Below are 19,864 nucleotides of genomic sequence, written 5' to 3'. Positions count from 1 at the left end.
TTTGTTGATTAAATAGCGGCTTGACATTTGCGAGAAATATCAATTCTCGAGATTTATCAGTTAGTGCGGCAAGCTGCAATCTAGCGGTGAATTGCAGTCTAACGCAAACATAAAGAGTCGCCCTTAAATTTAGCGACCCCTCGATTCTCGAAGGACTCGTTTCCACCGCCCTCGCAAGGAACTTACGACCCTCGTCGAAGGAACTTATTAAATTTCACAGGGCGGTTTTATTCCGCTTCTCGAACGCGGCTCTCCGATCTGCCGGCCGAGATAGCGGCGGGATCTATGCGAAGAGTTTTTAAGTGACCGCGAGATTAAAACGTCCACCGTCGCATATTTCCGCAAGATCTCGCGATGGCGGCGACGTAATTAAAAGGTATTCCGGCGACTATACTTTGCCGTCCCTTTATCTCGCTGCTACAGTGTGAATGAACAACGGTCGTGACTTTGTCATACCGCAGTTTCCACGAGAATCTTCTTGAGAAAATAGATCCATCTGTTTACTGTAAAATGGTGTAGCGTTTCATAGGCAACGCAGAGAGCGGGATATTGCTATTTTTTTCCACAACGTGTGATATTATGCATTAAAATAAAATAATTTTGCATTTCTAGAGGTATCTCTCTTTTAGAGATTAATTTATTATAAAATATATTGAAATTTTATATAATTATTGGTTACGTATTAACTCTGAAAAGCATTCTTATTATCATTGTTATTGTACGATTTTGTACAACTAATTACATATTATATTGTAAATTTAACAAAAGTCTCTTTTTTTATTGATGTTACAATTTCTGTTTCAGGTAAGGAAAACAAGATTTGGAGATATATATAATCGTCCGTGTATGTAAGTTTAAAAGAATCTTTGCTTTCTTTTAGTTGTAAAACTCTTAATTAATAATAATTGGATCTTTTAAGATAAATTTAATGATAACGATAGAATCGCAGAGAGAGGACAAGCGATTCTCCGTACATCACGTAATCGCATATTTAAGAGCGGAGGGTTGCCTCGGCAAGATGGCGTCTAACGCTTTATAAACACCGTAGCGAGGCGTGACGCGAAATAATTAATTCGCCAAAGCGAGCGAGCCGGCAGTGCCGGGCAAGTTTGCCAAGGCGGAGAGCTTGGTCTCCGAATCGTCGATCAGCGCACCAAGTCTCGCGAGTGGCTAATTAGGTATTATAATGGCGCTGAATCGGCACTGAGTCGTGGTTTTGAATAATTTCGCTTAAGAAATAATCTAAACCGAACGTTCACACAAACGCGGGTCAAATTAATGCCAAATTAATAAACTTTGCTCGTGACGATCGGCAAAAAGTACCGTTATAATTAACGTATCACATTAATGATGATTTGTATTTAACTTGTCATTAAGTGTAAAGGCAATTGAATTATTGGAGCTGTTAGCGATAGAAATTCTTAATTGCGATAAATAATTAAAAAATTAGAATTCTACTTATCACTACAAAAGCCTTAATATATTTCAATCTTGATAACTTTTCGACTCACGATTTGCATTTCACAAATTTTCGACTTTATATATTACAAACGCTGCATATTTTGTAGAAAATGTTTCACATTATATTTTATTTTTCTTATTTTACACATGTGTTCCATATCTTACGTCTTACAAATTCTCGAATCCATGGAGAGATTCTACCTTTTACAAATTTTATATTCCTATGGAGCCTATATCTCACAAGTTCTATGTCTCACAAACTCTACGTTCAGACGTTTACGTTTCACAAATTCAAGCTCTCATAGAATCCACGTGTTCCACAAACTTTAAATTCTATTGATTTTATATTCAACTTCTTCCCTCTGATACCGCGAGGTCCTGATACCGCTGTATTCTTTTTTATCTACGAAAAATGAAGTATTCGAGTCGTTTATATTCCCAACTAATTGCTTTCTTTTGCGGCGCGAAAAATCGCTCGATCGTTTCTCGATTCAGCCCCGAAGAACTCGCGAATTTCCTCTTGGCACGCGAATTTTCTGCATGCATCGTCTTCGCGACGGAGAGGGAGGGTGGGAGGAAAGGGCCACGAAGAGAGAGTCAATACCTTTCCTTTCGGCGCGGTCGGCGAAGGTGGGAGAGGTAGATTTATAAGAAGGAACTCAGGTCGAAATCTCATGCAAATCAATGCAGGCCGACGGGGGGATGTGGGACGGCGGGGAAATAGGGGAGGGAGATGTTGTCGATCGTTCTTCGTAGATACACGTAGATACGCTACGCGATGCGGAAAACAGGAACGGAGGAGAGAGAAAGAGAGAGAGAGAGCAAAGACGGAGAGGGTTGAAACGTAGGTGTGTGACTGTATTATATATCCCCTATCGTTGGTTTATGCAGCCATAAATAGCGTTTATACGCTCGGTAAAGTATTCCCGAAGCACCAGCGGGCCCCGGCTTTCCGCCTATCCGCTATCTATTCTATTATGCCTCGACATAGTACCTAACTACATCTACCCCGACGCCGCCGAGCGATTCGTGCTTCTCACACATAAACGCACGTGCGCGCGCGCGCGCGCGCACACACACACGTGTCCGCCATTCCCATTCCTTTTTCCACCGCGAACTCTGCCGCCTCCGCGGATTCCATCTTTCGAAAATTCACGTGTCGCGGGAATCCTGCTCGATATATTCGCTGTCGCGCCCGATCCACCGTCGCACAGAAGGTTGCACCTCCTTCCAGAAGGTTATCGCTATATTTGGAAATAGACGCCGCTCTCTCTCTCTCTCTCTCTCTTATTCGCGACCGCAACTCTGACTCGCGACGATTTGTCAACGAAATTCGTGAATGTTTCTCGAAATTCTCGAGAGTAGCTAGCTGGCATTATGTCGAGAATGCAGGTTACTATTGTAATGTTTATTGCCACTGTGATTATTGTATTTTTGATATATCACTGTAAATTTTTTGAAATTAGATTTTTTTTAAATACAGTTGTAGAAGGAGATATGATTTTTATCTCTCAATGCGTTAAAAGTTATAGAACTTCTTAATAATCTATGATTATGAAAAATAAATAATAAAAAAATAATAATCTACGATTATGAAAAATAAAATGCAAATTTACGGTCTATTATACAGGAGGGAAGATTCCCACTGATATATAACTCTTTAACTTTGAATTGATCTTATGTTTTTTTGTTTTTATAATTTACTTATAATTATTCATAAAAAAATAGACGGCAGTCTTTATAAATGTACGTCGAAATAAGAGCCTAAGAGCGCGAAAGCTCTCAAAGAGGCTACCGAGCAAAGAAGGCGGAGACGGTAGATGAAGAAAGTGGGATTGCTGCGAGACACGCGGCTTGGCGTGTGCTTAGAGCTGAAGCCGGTTTAACTTCCGAGTATATAGCCGCAGTTGAGTTTATTGGGCCCCGAGCACTCCTCCTTTTCCTCGCACCCTCTCCCTGGCTGGCGCGCGCTGGATGTGTAACGTATTCCGATCTAATGCATTCTCGCAATAAACTTTATTACCGTGTTGCTTGCGTGGCTGTGCTGCTCCTTATGCATCGCGAACTTCAGCAACACCGATGCATGCGTCTACTCGCGGAATAGGTGGGTGCTGTCTTAGTCTTTACCGGAACTTGTAAGCCGATGTTATCGCGGATGTTGCGCGCCAATGGAAACAACCCTTCGTGATAGTCTTCCCTTATCGTTGCTATTGTGGGTGCGTTACCTGAGATTCGCTTCGGAGTTCGATGGCGTTCGCGTTGGCCGATGTTAATCGCGAATAATTATTTGCACAGGATGTTTACTTCTATCGCGTATCAAGTAATAATAGCAGAATTCTGAATAAATTTTACTTAGAGAGGCAATTAGTATTAAATTTAATTACGATAATTAATAATAACAAATTTAGCTTTTGTTATTTTAATTTTAAAGAATGTATAAATTATATTAAAGTAGTTGCCACAAAATTTGTAGAAAATACTTGTAGAAAAAGTTTATTTCTGGATTTCATAATATCAGTAAGTTTCATAATATCACAAGTTGTTGACGTTATTGCTGCTTATCGGTAAGTCACAACGTAAGCGACAAGTAGCACGTTGTATCATGTCCAGCATCCATGCCAAGGGCCATAGTTGCCCTGATGATGGAACATCGAATTCGAATTTCGCAGCGAGCAAGTTCCTCGTGACACGTGAAAGTTTTGTAAGGTAAACTTAGCCCTGTGCAAGCAGCACGGTTAGCGAATCAACTAGGTGGCAGGGAGGCTGTCTGGTTGGCTGCACGGCTGGCTTGTTGGCTGGCACGGTGGACTTGTTGTTCCAACTTCGTTCCCTTCGGCAATCTCTCTTCTCATATCTCTCTCTCTCTCTCTCTCTCTCTCTCTCTCTCTCTCTCTCTTTCTGTCTTCACCCGCGTTCGTTTTTCTTTATTTCTTCTTCAGTTTCTCCCAATTTCGTTCTGTTCTCCCTTGCATGCCTTCTTTCCGCTTGGCTGAAAACCGTCGCGGTAGCTGAGCCAAAAAAATGGTCATGTAAATTACCTTCAAGAACAATGGCCACTCCGCAACTCCTTACGATTCCTCCTTTCCTCAAAGATGCAGCCAGGAGTCGCACGATCGCCGTCTACTAGCCGGTGCGGCTACTTAAAACTTGATGCTCGAAACTTTGCTGTTTTCGTGACGATCGATGACGCGGAACTCTTGTCGGCATGTTGGCAAAGTCCTATTTCCCGGAAAGTTCGGGAGTACGATTGAGCTTGGAACACCGGTTAACGAAGCTTTTATCTCGCTCCGCATCTCGTTCGAAAGAAGAACCGAGAGAATTATTCGTCATTAGCGTCTAGCGACCGTAAGCCGAGCAACGTCCGATTGAGATGTTGCTATTGATGCTAATTTCGAACTTTGTTCAACGAGTTCTTACTCTGTATTGATCGGCAAAATGGTATTGTAATTAAGGCGAACTTATATATTTATCGTTAAATTTTATTCAGCAAATGCAAAATCTTTGTTCCTTTCAAAAAGAAACCTTTAGAGGTAAAAAATTATTGGTTTTCTACCGCGAGATACGTTTTTGCTTTTCATCTTCATAGAAACTTCCACAATGTTGTTTTTAATTTACGCTAATTATCCTTCCACATTGTATAACGTCAAATCCGATCTGTTCGATCTCGGCAACTCGTTCGGCGGAATTAATGAGAGAGAATCGCGAGCGTGACGTCGCGTTTCCAACTCCCGACGCGTACTCTCATTAAAAGACGAAAACAAGCTGGCTATTTAGCCCGACGATGTCGGACGGCGAAATTGTTTCGCTCGGCACGGAACGAAAGTTTTCCGATCGGGAACGCTCGATGCTGTTGCAAAAGCCACATCCGGCAACTTTTGACAGTCGGCGATCGCCCGTACAGGCTTGTCTCCGTTACCTGAAAGAGAAAGACTGGGGAGAGAAAGACTATCCGTGCTTGAGCGATCTATCTCTTTCGCTTTCGTTTTGCACGCGAACGGAGTTTCGCGAATCGATCCGTTTCACGGTGAACGCGCATTTCTCATTAAGCTCGAGCACCCGCCACTGAGAAATTATGAAGTGAGTTTAATTGTTCCGGCCCGTACCTTCTCGGCTTGGTCGGTACTTACGCCTATCGTTTCTGGCTCTAGCCCTTCCGCTTGTCATTATGCCGCTCAATCGGCGATAACGATTCGCCGGTGAATCTTACCGGTGGTGCAAATATACATGATTCGTCTCGAAAGCGGTGTATTGTGAAAAAAATATCGAGTTTAATTTTTTTTCAAGCGATATTTTGATGAACGAGATATGTTTGCTATTTTTTATAAATTATATATTTATATATTTTTTGGAAATTAATATTTTTAATTTAAGTTCCCTCATTTCATATAAAAAAATTATATAAACTAGACATTTATATTATTTTCAGCATCTTGGGTACAATTTAAAAGTTTTAATAAGAGTAAAATATATTTAAATATATGGTATACATTATTTCTCTCTCATAAAAATTCAGAAATATAAAATTCTAGGTATATATAGAACGCATATTTGAATTCCTAGAAATTTAAGGACCCCTCACCTAGATAGCTCGTTAATCAACCTCTGTTTAAACTTTTACTGCAAACAGATTGCAGTAAATGAAGTTCTGCGCTTCTTTCAGGACACTCTATATGTGTGCGTGCTTCTTCAACCAAGCGCGTCAGAATACGAGCATGAACTTTTAAATTGATTTGGCGTCTTGCCAGTGGCAAACGACTTTCTTATACCGCGCTCATGTCTTCCTGGACTTCTTTCACACACTCGGAGGGAGATGGCTCCCGTTTCTCGCGCCGCGCCTAATTGGTTTTATTGCACTTTAGTCGAGCGAGTTCCGCCATGCCTGGTCCTGGCGCGATAAGGAACGTACAATGAGTCCCCGCGTCGATTTAATCCCGGCTAAACTCAGGAAGCTCGAACCGTTCTTAAAATCGCCGCCAGAATTACGCCGGATGCGATCCGCTCGCATAAATTTATAAGAGAACGGACGCGCTCTTGAAGATCTCAAGAGTGCAATTTGTGGAGGTGCTATACTATAAACGATATCGATTACCGCGATGTCCCTTCTGGGCTTTCTTCCGAGCGATTATGAACGTTCTGGTGTTGACTTGTAATATGCATATTAAGATGTTTCTGATTCGTCGTGTGAGGATTATTATTTTTAGCTTTCGGCATTAAATCGATGGCTGAGTCAAATTTCTATTGAAATATTTCTCGAATTAATTGAAAGCGCTTATCCGTTTCTTTCCTATATTTCTTTCAACCGTTTATGATTTATAAACTATTATTAACTGTAATCACATCAGCTGATAAATTTTTCCCTCGCGAATATATTATAATTTTGTACGTAATCTTATCTTTTTTAAAGAGCAAGTACTTCCTCGCATCTGTAGTAAGTACTGCCCAAGAGGGAATAAAAAGATAAATATCTCTCACCGGCAAAAAGATGCGAGGCGATGGCAGACTGTGCGAAGTGTTGAGCGGCAGGAAAACATGGACAGCACAAAGGGCGACTCACCGGTAATTTTGTCGCGATTGCGGGAGCTGGACGTAGGTAGTTATACGTACGTAAAGAGGCATAATTACGTATCATTCGCGGCTACGGGCAATAAATTTCGCAGATTCGCACGCGAGATAACGGGGGATCTCCAGACGATAATTCACTGCCTGGCCGGGACCGAACGACGTTGTGGCAGTGGCGGTACCCTGTCCACGAACACGGTCAACAAGTAGCCGTGGACGTGGAGCTACGCTCCGCTAAGCGCAAACATGGCGACTGTAAAAAGTTCTACATTAAGCGGTCGCTTCGTTAGGAATAATAATTTATAGATGTAACAGAATTTTAGATCGATATTAGTTGTTGATATGTTTATTTAATTACGTATTTTTCATATAATTATTCGAAATTATAATCATTAGAATTTTATTCGAATTGTCGGATTTTTAGCGAAAATTTTCATCATGTAAAATGATTGATGAGACAATATTATATATATGTATGGAGCTCACAAGACTTAAACTCTAAAAGAAAATTTTTTTATATTATAAAATATAGATATGTATAAGTCTGAGTATTTTAAAAAGATTATCATAGAACTGTGCTCTTCTCTCTAAACCTTAAAAAGGAAGAAAGTCTAAATCTAAGATATTTTACATTGTGTACTTCTTGCGCTGTAAAAACGTTACGAGGAGCGCAGTCTTTTACAGAGAGTTTTATAGAGTCTAAAGATTTAGTGCAGACTTGTTGAGAACATAAAGACATTAGTATATAAGAGCGTTTCTCGAAACAAAAAGCGGAGAGTTTCTAAAAGATAGTCTTTGATGATTTTGCCATAATAAATTTCTTTTTTGAAATAATGAATCTTACTAACGGTAAGAAAACATTCGCAGAGTCGAGTTCCAACGAGTCGACGATAATTTATCTAACCGCTCACGTCCTCGAGCGTGTTCTCGAAAAGCGAGTTTCCCTCATCTGCCGCGCTCATGAGACGCATTTAACAGGATGAGGAAACGCGAAGTTCCTCACATGGGGCGTGACCGAATGGCGGTGACGCCGGGAAATTCGGATGCGAGTGTCTAACCAGCTGGTCGTCATAATTAGAAACTTCAACATCCACAATGTGTAAGCCTCGCCCTGGATCTTAATGACCCGCGTCCGTCGATCGGCCGGAAATAAAGCGTCTCGGCTCGACTGGGTCATGTCTATGATTAAACCGTCCAGCTACTATTTCCATCGCATTTACGTAAAGTTTATGCCAAGCATGCTATACTTTTAATACTGATCTATTTCAAGAATTTTATGAAAATATAGGAAAAGATATCTTGAGACATAAGTCTCTCGAATAAATAATATACATGTAAGCTTTCAACACTGTACATATTCTACTAGACACTTTATGAGATATATTTTACAGTACAAGATGTTTACAAAATTCAATATTAATTTAACACCATGTTAATAAATATCCCAGCTTATGTGCAATCATTATGTTAAGGGATTTAAGTTTTTAAGACGAGATATGTATACTCTAATTTACACGATTCTTATATGATATAATAGCGGAAAATATTTTGCAAGTTATTTTTAAATCAAATCAATTATATATATTTCCTTCTCATTCATTTATATAACGTGTCAATTTTCCGGATGTTATACTTTTTTAACTTCCGCTCTTTATGGAGATGTTACTTCTTTTTGTCCGCACGAGATCACGCGAATCGTCGCTCACACTCGTTGTGCATTCCAGCCGGTGTAAGATATTACTACTCATTTTTCAAAGAGGGTCCGCCGCTAAAATGTAGGCTGCGTCGTTAATATTCGCGCGACGCCGCGATTTCTAATTATGACATCCAACATGTTAGAGATCCTGTAGCTCATTACACGAGTGCATCGTCCTCGCCAATTCCAAATTCTCCGTCGGAGATGCCAAAATTTTCTCTTCATTTTTTATACAACATTAAAAGGAGGAGCACGTACACAAAATAATTAAAGAAAAGTCATTCTAATATTTGTATGCATGGATTGATCATTTTATTTTAATGAACTATCTACGTGATTATTTTAATGAACTATCTACGCGATCGATAATGCGCTTTTTACTAAAATGTGAGATATAACCTCAGGAATATGAAGAAACTGGATTAATAAAAAATTTTATGTAATGCATTGCTCAGTACCTATATATTTTATAATAACGAACTTTTTTCATATGTATTAGTTGTTAATTTTATACATAATTATTCTGCAATTATGCATATAATATAATATAATAGCAAAATATCTTTTCCACGAATACACAATTTTATATAATGATAAGAAAATGGGTATTTTTAGAATTCGAAACAAATAATTTAAGCATTGATTCGAATAAATGCGAATGAAAATACGGACGCGATATTGTTATTCTCCGTATGACAAATATAAAACTGAGTAAAAATGAGCAGATATATTCCAAGACTGCTTTTTCGAGTTACTGTTCTCATTTTTCGAAACATACTGTTCTCATTTTTCTTGGAAGCTATCAAGACACCTTTGTCTGCCGAAAAGAACTGATGCGTTTTACGAGGAAAATGCATAAAAGTGGTTTTTTGTTCTTTCTATTTTTGAGATCTGATATTTTGAAAGTTGTTTATGGCAACAACTGGACTCGTCCAACGATGTTAGTATCGGGCGCGAGTCGACGCCAGACGAAAGGCGACTTTTTGCGGGCATCGGCGCCCTTAGCACGTGGGCGGTGATGAGGATGACAGATAGCTGCGAATTTTCGTTGCGCGTACCGGATTGCCGGCGAAATCGCGGAGAAATGTTCGCGCTGCGATAGGGAAGGAGAAGACTTCGAATGATGCGTATTTATGGGATTACTTGGCACATGAGAGTAAGAAATCGCTCCGGCATAAACTTGACGCGTCCTGTCTAAAAAGATAAAAAATAAAAATCCATCTTGTCAAGATCCATCTTCGTCGACATACTAGTAAAAAATAAACAAGAGACTTCTCACGCGATGTATTATGTCGGAAAAATCTCCATTTTCATCAATATACATTTTAGTTTGCCTCATAAATGAATCTATCGCGATTTTGTAAACAGTATGAAAACAATATGAATAAATGGATATTTTAAAAATAAAAGTCTGGCAAGCATATTGCTCGTATTCGTCCAAGTTTCTTCTCGCTTATTAGGATATTAAAGAAGAAAATTAAAGAGAAAAGAGGTATTTTTATTAAATATTTGTGTGTTTTTGAGAAAATAAGATTTATGTGCTTAAATGGTAAAATGCAATACTAGTCAATAGCGTCTATTCTTTTTTTATTTTGAAAAATAAACGAAGATATAAAATGTGTTTGACTCACAATATGAATATTTTCTGGGCATCAGTATCATTGAATTCCCTCTTTGATTACATTTTAGGCAACATGTAATAAATCTATATAATATCGTGCGGCGTTGTCAATGTGACGTGATGCTCTTAATAACGCGTGAATGTTAATGGACTACGCTGGTATTATATTTTGCGGCGAAAACTCGATGTATCGTAGTTGGACTTCCACTCTGGTCGCGATAACGGGAAAATCGCACGATCCACTCTCAGATTAGTGTATTAATTACGGTTACGGTTTCCATATATACGTTATATGTACATCCGCATTCAATGTTTCCCCGTGTCAGTATTATCCGCATAGCTTCTCATTTTGAGTAGTAAGGTAAATTATAGTAAGGTAAATTAGTAAGGTAAATTATATATTTGACTCTGCATAAATATGTATATCTTTTGTCTTATTGTTACTAATTTAGAATATAAATATAGGGAAATCACACACACCTGATTTTTTATTTCTATATATGTATAGTCATCGTATTACGCATAAAATTTTGAATAAATATTATATAGATGTAAGTTAAAAAATACTTGAGCTTTCTCTCAATTTAGTTTGCAATGATACACATAACAATATATTTTTTTATTATGTTATTTAAGTACTAATAATATTCTTTATAATATTGTACTGATAATATTCTTTATAATTTATATATTGATGCTACATCTTTTCATATGTGAAATTATTTATATAGACAATTCAAATTTTATGTTGCACAATAGGTGCAGTTTTGATTCTTCTTTTTTTCCACGTTGATTACCGCGTCTCGCTTTTATGGGTTGGTTCTCGCTCATGGTTGGTTCTTTTTTTGTATCTGACTTGTCGTATAACGATTCCGAGTCCGCTAAAATAAAAAGGAATATACGCGGACGCGTTACTACAAGCGAACGAACAAAAGTGCGCAAGTGTATTTCACGTAATGGCCGTGAGCGAGAGTGGTTAAGTAGATCGGGGAATTGCGGATCATTTTAATGCTTGGTTAAATTGCGTGATTGCGAGTGGCGAACCAGGTAGGGAGAGAAAGAAAAAGGGGGAAAAAAGGAAAGATGGTGGGAAGGGAAGCATAAAGCAAGACAGTGAGAACTAGGAAGAAAGATATTCGAAGAGTGGTTTGTGCCGAGCAGGAGGAAGAGTTTCGGACTGGCTCTTGGTTAGATTCGTATTTACATGAGAAAGAGCGGGAGATTTATAGCCCGTATTAAGTTCGCCTCGGACGAGCTGTGAATGCCATCGACTTCAAGAGAGACAGCTAGAGAAAAAGAAAAAGATCTCTCTCCTTCTCTCTCTCTCTCTCTCTCTTTCTCATCCGACATCTCGCTGATCCGCTTTGCTCCGATGCGCCGCGACGATTAATGCGCCTCTCCTACTTTTGTTCACCGGCCGCCATAATTTCGTTTCGTTACGAAGCGGACGATTTATGAGACGCGTTTGTTAATTGGAACGCCAAGGTGCATAACTAACATTGCATCCACGAGTGTTGATGACTAAATTTAACATCCTAGATTCTCGTTACATCAATGAATCGAAGCATTAATCGTCGTTAATTGATTAAATAAATTGTCTTTTAATTAATTTGTTCAAGCTATTTTTATTAACGCATTCATTAACGCTGTCTATGCAACAGCAGTAATTATATTACACATTTATAAGGTATATATAAATAATAAATGACGAGAGGGGGTATTAAAGCGACCTTCTTTTTATATAAAAATTATTATATATAAAAAAGTTAATAATTAAGAACAAAGGATAGCGAAATATCAAGTTTAGCTAATGCTATGATTATATTACACATTAACGTTAAGTTTTATTATTCAGACAACTCTGATATAGCTTATAATCCATGCAGTTTAAAATCGAGGAAGCAATTTGCTTTAGTTTCTCCGAGAAATGCAACACGCTGTTCTTCACGAGAGAGGTAAGCGAGTTTCTCTTGCGAATACGAGCGAGAATCTTACACGTGCAATAAATGTTTCCTCTCTCTCTCTCTCTCTCTCTCTCTCTCTCTCTCTCTCTCTCTCTTTCTCTCTCTGTTTCTCTATCCAAAGGGTGCACCAACGAATTCACGTCGCGTCTTATGAACCCTGTAAACCGACTGCGAGCGACGGTTTAAAACCCCTCATCCTCCCGGAAGCGGTCTCTACCTCTCGGAAACAAAACACCGCCGTAAAGTATCACAGACGGAACTGTCCGGAGGGCGAATATAAGGGTGGAGAGGGGAAGGAGGCGAGCACGTAGGCCTTTATAAATTTCTCTCGAACTCATCCTGTGCGCCGGCCCTTACGACGGAGCTAAGATATGCTTCTTCTTCCCGTAGTATTCTCGGCACGCGCCGCTATTCCCTGCACTGCTACCGCGGCTTGTTCTCTGGCGCGCGTGCTGTCGGACAGTCGCGAAGACCTGGAAAGTTGCGGAAGTTCGCGCGCTATGCGATGTGAAGATGACTTCGTTTTTCACCGCGTTGAAGAAATTCCCGGATCTTTCTCCTTCCGATTTCACGCCATTCCTTTAGAATATGCGACATTACCGTCATATAAGTATCGATATTAAAAAAGAATTCCGAAAAGAATTTATTTTTAAAGAAACATCCTCTTTGTTGTACGTGTGATAGTGAAATACTTTTATTATATTTAAAAATTTTTTTTGAGAATTAACAGAAACAAATCAATATTTTTTATTTAATTAAAAAAATTACTTTTACTATTATAAAAAAAAATTTGGTTACAAATTTGCTCTTGTAACTCTCAAACTTTTTATATTTGTAAAGCTGTTTACTTTAAATCGTTTATAATTAAGATATTGTAATATTGATGTATTTTGATATTAACAAAAAATGGAATCCAAATTCGCTGTGAAATTTTTTGAAATAACTAATTCTCGTTGAAATTCACTGATATTTAATTACATCACTCTTTTTGCTTGTAAATACGTTCAAACTATTAATTATTGCAACTTTTAATTATTGCAGTATTTTCGATTTTAGTAGTCGCTGAAAATTTTCAGGAAAATACACATACATGGATTGATATAACAATAATAGTAACCCATAAAAAATGATATGCATTACGTTTATGGAGGGATCCGATATTGTGTAAAGGATAACAATTATATAGATATGTATGTGTTCGATTTTGCGTTTGCGAACGTTTTGCGCGGCGCGCTTCATCTCGCTGCGATTTTATTCTCCTCTCTACTCTGTCCATCTCTTTTCGATGGTACCGTTTACATCGTACGGATCGTCGAGTTTGATATCGCGACAATGGTCGATACAATATTCGAATGCGAGGCGCATAGAATGACGTTTAAGCGACAACAAATGTCGCGCGAAAGAAAGGGTGAATCGAGATAGGGACGAGACGGAAAAAGAGGGATGCATAGGGAGGGATAGTAAAGGGAGAAAACCAAACCGGTCGCTCGACTTTTGTTCTTCATTCGAGGTCGAGAACGACGAGAGAGTAGGGAGATAAAAACGTTCGAAAGGGGGATAGCGCTTGATCCGATTAAAAATGGCGTTTGATAAATTCGCGCGAGTGTTACGCCGGCCAAGCCCCGGATAATTAAAACGTTACGAACGAGTTCGGAGACATAATTTTTCTTGCCCTTTTCCGTATTCTACTAACACGATCTACACACTTTTTTAATTAATTTTAAGTGAACTTTAGCAGAATTTTAATTGAAAGCTTAATTACAAAGATACTTTATGTTGATAATTTAAAACTCTTTTATTAAATATAAGGCGTATATTTTTTTTCATGGGAGAAGATTTATTCCGAGTCGAACGAACCACGCGCGCTTGTAAAGCGAATAATAGACTTATATTTTTACAAATTTAATTTAATCTAATTAATTTAGAATCTAAATTTTAAATGTGTAATGCTGAAATTGCGAACAAGCGATAATTATGAATTAATAAGAAACTTGATAAAAAAACCATTTTTTAATAAAATTTAAATTTATTTTTTAATACAATTTATAAAGTCTATACTTTTACATTTATATATTTTTATATATTAAAAAAAAAATATACTGATTTTATAATTATTTTATTAAATTTGACATAAAACAATTCTGATTTTTCTAGATTCGAAATAGAGTCGAAAGATAGCCTCGCAATGTCATATAATGTATCATATTTTATCAGTATATTTGTTAATTGATTTTTAAATATATTTTATAGTGCGTACATCATTTTATCGCATTTTTATTTTGCATTATCGAGAATTATTTCATTCCAAAATTAAAATAAATGATTAACTTGAATTTCTCTACAAAAGCGAATAATCCATGGCGTTTTAAAAAATTCTACCGCTCAATATATACTCTGCCAGAGCACAGCAATGGCGGTTCGGACTTTTGAGAGCTCATTGACAAGCCCGTGGGCTTTTTCCGCATCGATGGCGCGCGTGAAAGTTTCAGGATAAACTTTCTGCCGGCACGATGCTCGAAATGCAGTCTCACTGGAATTATCGCTGCAGGAGTTTTTCAGATGTAGTGGGAGAAGAAGGGAAACAAGAGTACAACATCTAATCAAATTTTCGTTAAAATTGGAATTTAGAATATCTAGATGAAGCATAGGATAATTTAGAGTTTTAGGAGAGGATGTTTTTTATCTTTTCAGAAAATTATTTATTTTTTATTTTTCGACATATTATAGTGAAATTTCGAAATAATATAATTCTATTTCTATTGCGCCACATTTCCGTTTTCAAAGGTTGGCCGAACGGGGATAGTCATAGGATTGCGGTTTGCATAGCGAGGTCAAAGCCGCCCCCGCTTCTTCTCGCTCGACTGCGGCCTTTGTACGTTTGAGGTTTCATGGTCGGTAAAAAGTACGGAGTAATGCAGAAGTAGGTAAGGGGAAAAGAGGCAGTTTGAGGGCTAGGTCGCGAGAAAACGTTTCGTATGTTTCCTGTGTCGAACCAACCGGACGAGGTCAACACTGACCAGCTTAGATCCGCGGTGGATCGTGACTTTGTGGCTATGGGAGGGAAACGGCGAGAGGAAAAGTAGGAAGGACAAACGTAATGTACTTCCGAGGGCATTTTCATGCCAATCGGAAAGCGGATGTCGGTACCATTTGATTGCACATCATACTGACGAAAGCGTATGTGTCGATTTTCTAAGAAAAACGATTAGAGAGGTGAGAGAGAAGAAAGGGAGAGAGAGAGAGAGAAAGAGAACCAGTTAAAGATTAGTACATAAAATCTTTTTTTAACGTCAAAAAATTTGTCAAAGAATTATTAAAATATGCATATTAAAACATTCAATTCAAACAAGAAAATTTTAGATTATAAAAAGTGCTCAAGGAAAAAATTTATTTTAAATCAGATTTTGAAAAAGGATTTCGAATAGTCTTCAAGATTAACGTAAACGTTATAAACGGTTTATGAGTGAGTTAAAGAAAAAGAGGAAAATCAGAGAGAAGTTAATTTAAGCGTTGAATCTGTATTTTGGGTACACACGTGGATCGAGAAGGAACGAATGATACATAAGACCGAAATCACAAGGTTGGATCAGAGCTGGCTCAAAGCTACATAAAGGCGGTTACATTGGGATGCACGCCTCTGACTGCATTTGCTTGTTTCCGGATGGTATATAGCGAGAGACGGATAGCGGTTAGGTCACCGACGCGAGATACAGGCCGCTGGAACACGATTGTTGCATTATTCGGAGGCCGCGGCTTTCGAACTTGTGGCGGAGCTTGCGACCTTACCTTCGCAACGTGGCCGCGACGAAAGAATTAATCTCTTGAATGCACCGCGGCCGATCCTGGCTTTCTGGTATTGCGCTTCTTCCTTTTTCCCGCTTGATATTCTCCCTACGATATTTTCTTTTTTACAATTCTATCTTCAGCAGCTCAAAAGGCGAAATAATCTTTCGCAGAAGTTAATATTGCGTCTGGTTGAATAAGGTTTTGTCTTAAAGAAACGTAGCGCCAATTTTAATTATCATACTTTATGTTGAAGATATTTAACAACGCTCTTTTCTGCTTGAGAAGTTTGTATCGGCATATGTTTTTATATTGCGATTATGTTTAAAATGAAAGAATTATGGAAAATAAACTTAATATGAAAAAATTAATTAATGTTTCTTTATCGGTTAATATATTTATAGTAAAAATTATAAAAATGATATTAATCTTCAAAATAAAACTGTTAAACAATTAAAACTGTTTAAAATATTTAAATTATTGTTTTCTTTTATCTTTCATATGATTGCAACGATATCACTAAAATGTTTATTATATTAGATAATCCATACAAGATAATTTGCACGATTGTTAATTTGAAAAATAAAATTTATTCCTATAAAATTAACGATTTTTTTCTAAAGTTTATGCATTTTTACTACATTGCTCGAACAGGCATAAAATCGATTCATATATTTAACATTTTTTAATACATATATATTATATACATATATATTTATTAATACATATATTTAACATTGGGAAGAAATACGCGCGTTTTATCGATAACCGAAAATTACACACTCGTTATAGCGTTACTAACAAGCATACATTCTCGCGCGTTATGGTCTCTTTCTTAACACACTCGAACGAGTACAATATTTCGCCTCCGGTAAATCGAAATGACGGAAGCGGAAGCGCTTCGGGGTGCGCCGGCTTTTCTTGGGGAACGAGGCAGGAACGGACACTCGGGTTTATGCCGCAACTTCCACGGCCTCGACGTTTCATTTCCGTCGATTGGACGGAAGTTTCTCTCTCTATGCGAGGCAGGGTTTGTCTCGTGAAGCGAACAAACAGGAAGGAGAAAGCAAAAAAGGAGCAGGAGACGGTGGGAAACGAACAACGATGACGATGGTACGCGATAAAAAAGAATAGCTAGCAGCTCAAAGAGTTTAAATATACGTTAGGAATTAAGGCCTCTTACGTACGCAAACGTAATAGCCGGCGGAGATATTCCCTTTTCGCCTTTTTCCACTGACAATTTTTCTGTCGAGTCGCAACGAGCTGCCCGGGAAGTACATAATGTTTCAAGGAGGAACGGGGTTAGTTCATTCGTCGCATTTAATCGTTTTTTGCGTACGACGCGCTCTCACAGAGGCGGATTTACATCCTTATTTTTGCGAATCCACTTTATAAGAATCCTGATGTGAACAGTCTGAAATAAAACTTTGTTTTCTTGGTAATTATTAGATTTTTGAATTTTAAATTTAGAAGTTTTTGTGTTCTTTTTGTCTATTATATTGTTAATAATAAATTGATTTTAAAATTATAGATTTAAAATATTAATTGCGAAAAATATATTCTCAATTCTAGTCTGATATTATTTATTATACATATATGTGAACTATGCACGTATTTTTGTCAAATATCTCGTTGAAAAAATTTGAGTTTTTAATAATTTCATTAAAAAAATTTTAATAGATATGTAGTTGTATAGATGAAGTTTTATTAACAATATTAAAATTTAATAAAATCTATCAGCTTTTCTCGATATTATTAAAATACTATTTTTCACGACTATCGAGCTTGATTGGTAACAAATTTGGACATTTATAGAGAGGTAAAATATTTGTTAGTTTTGACAATAAATCCGTGCAATACCCTTAAGCTTTCGTCGTCACGTTGGAAAAGGGATATCGAGGCTAATGGAGCAAATTGCATCAGGGCGCCAAGCCACGCCAAGTTTAACCAAGGTTTGCTCGCGAAATCCGGCTCAAACATGACCGAAATAAATACTAATCATGAATCTTAATTGGCGAATCCTATTATCAGTATCGAATATATGCTAATACAAGTTACAGAATATAAAGGAATGCGCCATTATTTCGTCTAAAAATTATTATTCAATTGCCAGATAGTGGCAATTGAAAAATTATTCGAAATATCATTTTTATTATTTTTATTTATCATTAAATTTTCAAAAGGATTGAAAAAGAGTTCCTTAAAGTATCTATTACATTTTTAAAATATAAGATAGCGAAACAAGTTGAGAGAGATATATTCAATTTATAAGAGATGCAAAACGTATTTTAATATTAATATATTCATTATTTTATATATTTATATTCGCAAATTTATCTCACATTTATCTTTTATATTTAGATAGGTAAGAATATATAACAACAATTATCTTACTAACAATATTTAATAATATAATTATTATTTAAAAATATAATTATCTTACCTTTTTTTTAGAAAAAGTGTTTTAATAATAAATAATTTACTATCTTAAGAATTAACCAAGCTGTGGTCGAAGAGCAATATACGTTCTATCTTAATAAATTGTAAAAGACCTCGAAATTCATTATCCAAGTACGTTTGGCATGATCTCGTCTGTATTTGCTATTTTGCTGAGCTTGTTTTTGACTAGTGTGCAAGGCGAGTCCTTCGCACTTCTGACGTACTAAGTTAAGACCGCCCCTAAGTTACTAATTATAAGCGCGATCTATGTTTGGACGCGTCTTACCGATACTTTCTGGCATTGAACGTAGATACGATTGTTTTATATCTCATCGAGATTTTCTCAAACTATTAATTAATCGGTATAATGTCCTTGCTCGAAAAACTGAGACAATTATCATAAATTTTATTTAATTTGACAATTAGAGAAAATTGCAGAATTCTACACGAAAAGAGAAAGGATAATGAATAATAATATTCTCATTCTGTCTTGAAAAGAGAGAGAAAAAGTAATGGAATATAACAAGTTAAAATTCTAGTCGTTCTGACATCTTGTTCTGACACTTTCGCACGGTTTGCTTAGAATCGTAACTGTACGATATGAAACAGTTTGACGTCATCAATATATTGAATTCAACAGGCTAGGGTTAACGGAGGTTAACTCGCACATTTACGCATGGGTTCCCATCCTTCTGCTTTCTACTCTTCCTCGTTATAACAACAACATCGCAATTGCGCTCTCAGACTTCGATAATAAATCGCGATCTATTGCATCGCGCGTCTAGCTCGTCTGCGTCGTAATTCAAAAGCGCAGTTTCCATTATTTGTCAGCAGACGGATGAATTATATACACACGAATGTATACGCGATGTCTATAAAGTCTTCTGTTTCTACATGATGGAGTATCAAGTGGGCTTTCTTCGAAAGAACGGAATAAATTGCAACACGCATGTATAATTTTCATCTGCAAACTATCGATTGCCTTTGTGGAAAGTTTTTAATGCGAGATAGTTCAGTTTCCTTTATTCGAATTTTCTTATTTTAAACTGGATGGAAGTGTAAACGCGCAGAAAGTCGTTCGGCGCCGAACTTTTTCGATGTGTATCGCTATAGAAATGGAAGCGAAACGCAGGATCGTATTGAACCGTTTAGTTTTAAAGTAGCGCGAGTCAAGTTTGGAAAATGCTTACATCGATTTGTGCTTGTATGCTACTTGAATTTATCACATTTCAAAGTTTTATTTACGTCATTTTCAAAGCAAACAGCTCAATCAGCCAATTCTATTTCAATTCGTCCAGAAATTTGTAGCTGACAGAAAAACTCTTTTCTCTTCCTATAATG

General features: G+C 37.2%; 1 protein-coding gene across 7 annotated transcripts in view; it reads left to right on the top strand.

Moving 5' to 3' along the window:
- Rbp6 (RNA-binding protein 6) overlaps positions 1 to 19,864 on the top strand; it is a 620,420-nt gene that overhangs the window by 226,226 nt on the left and 374,330 nt on the right. The window contains exon 1 of one of the 7 annotated variants that reach the window (XM_083081662.1): positions 807 to 848. The exons of the other annotated variants lie outside the window; for them this stretch is intronic. The gene's annotated coding sequence lies outside the window, so the exon portion shown is untranslated. Of the gene's footprint in view, positions 1 to 806; positions 849 to 19,864 lie in introns of those variants that run through there. 7 annotated transcript variants of the gene reach the window in all.

The sequence above is a fragment of the Camponotus vicinus genome, unplaced genomic scaffold (assembly GCF_025532165.1).
Source record: "Camponotus vicinus isolate PSW18456_S1 unplaced genomic scaffold, iyCamVici1.0 SCAF_11, whole genome shotgun sequence".
Lineage (NCBI taxonomy): Eukaryota > Metazoa > Arthropoda > Insecta > Hymenoptera > Formicidae > Camponotus > Camponotus vicinus.
The sequence above is the reverse complement of the archived record's forward strand: the minus strand, read 5'-3'. Positions and strand labels throughout refer to the sequence as shown.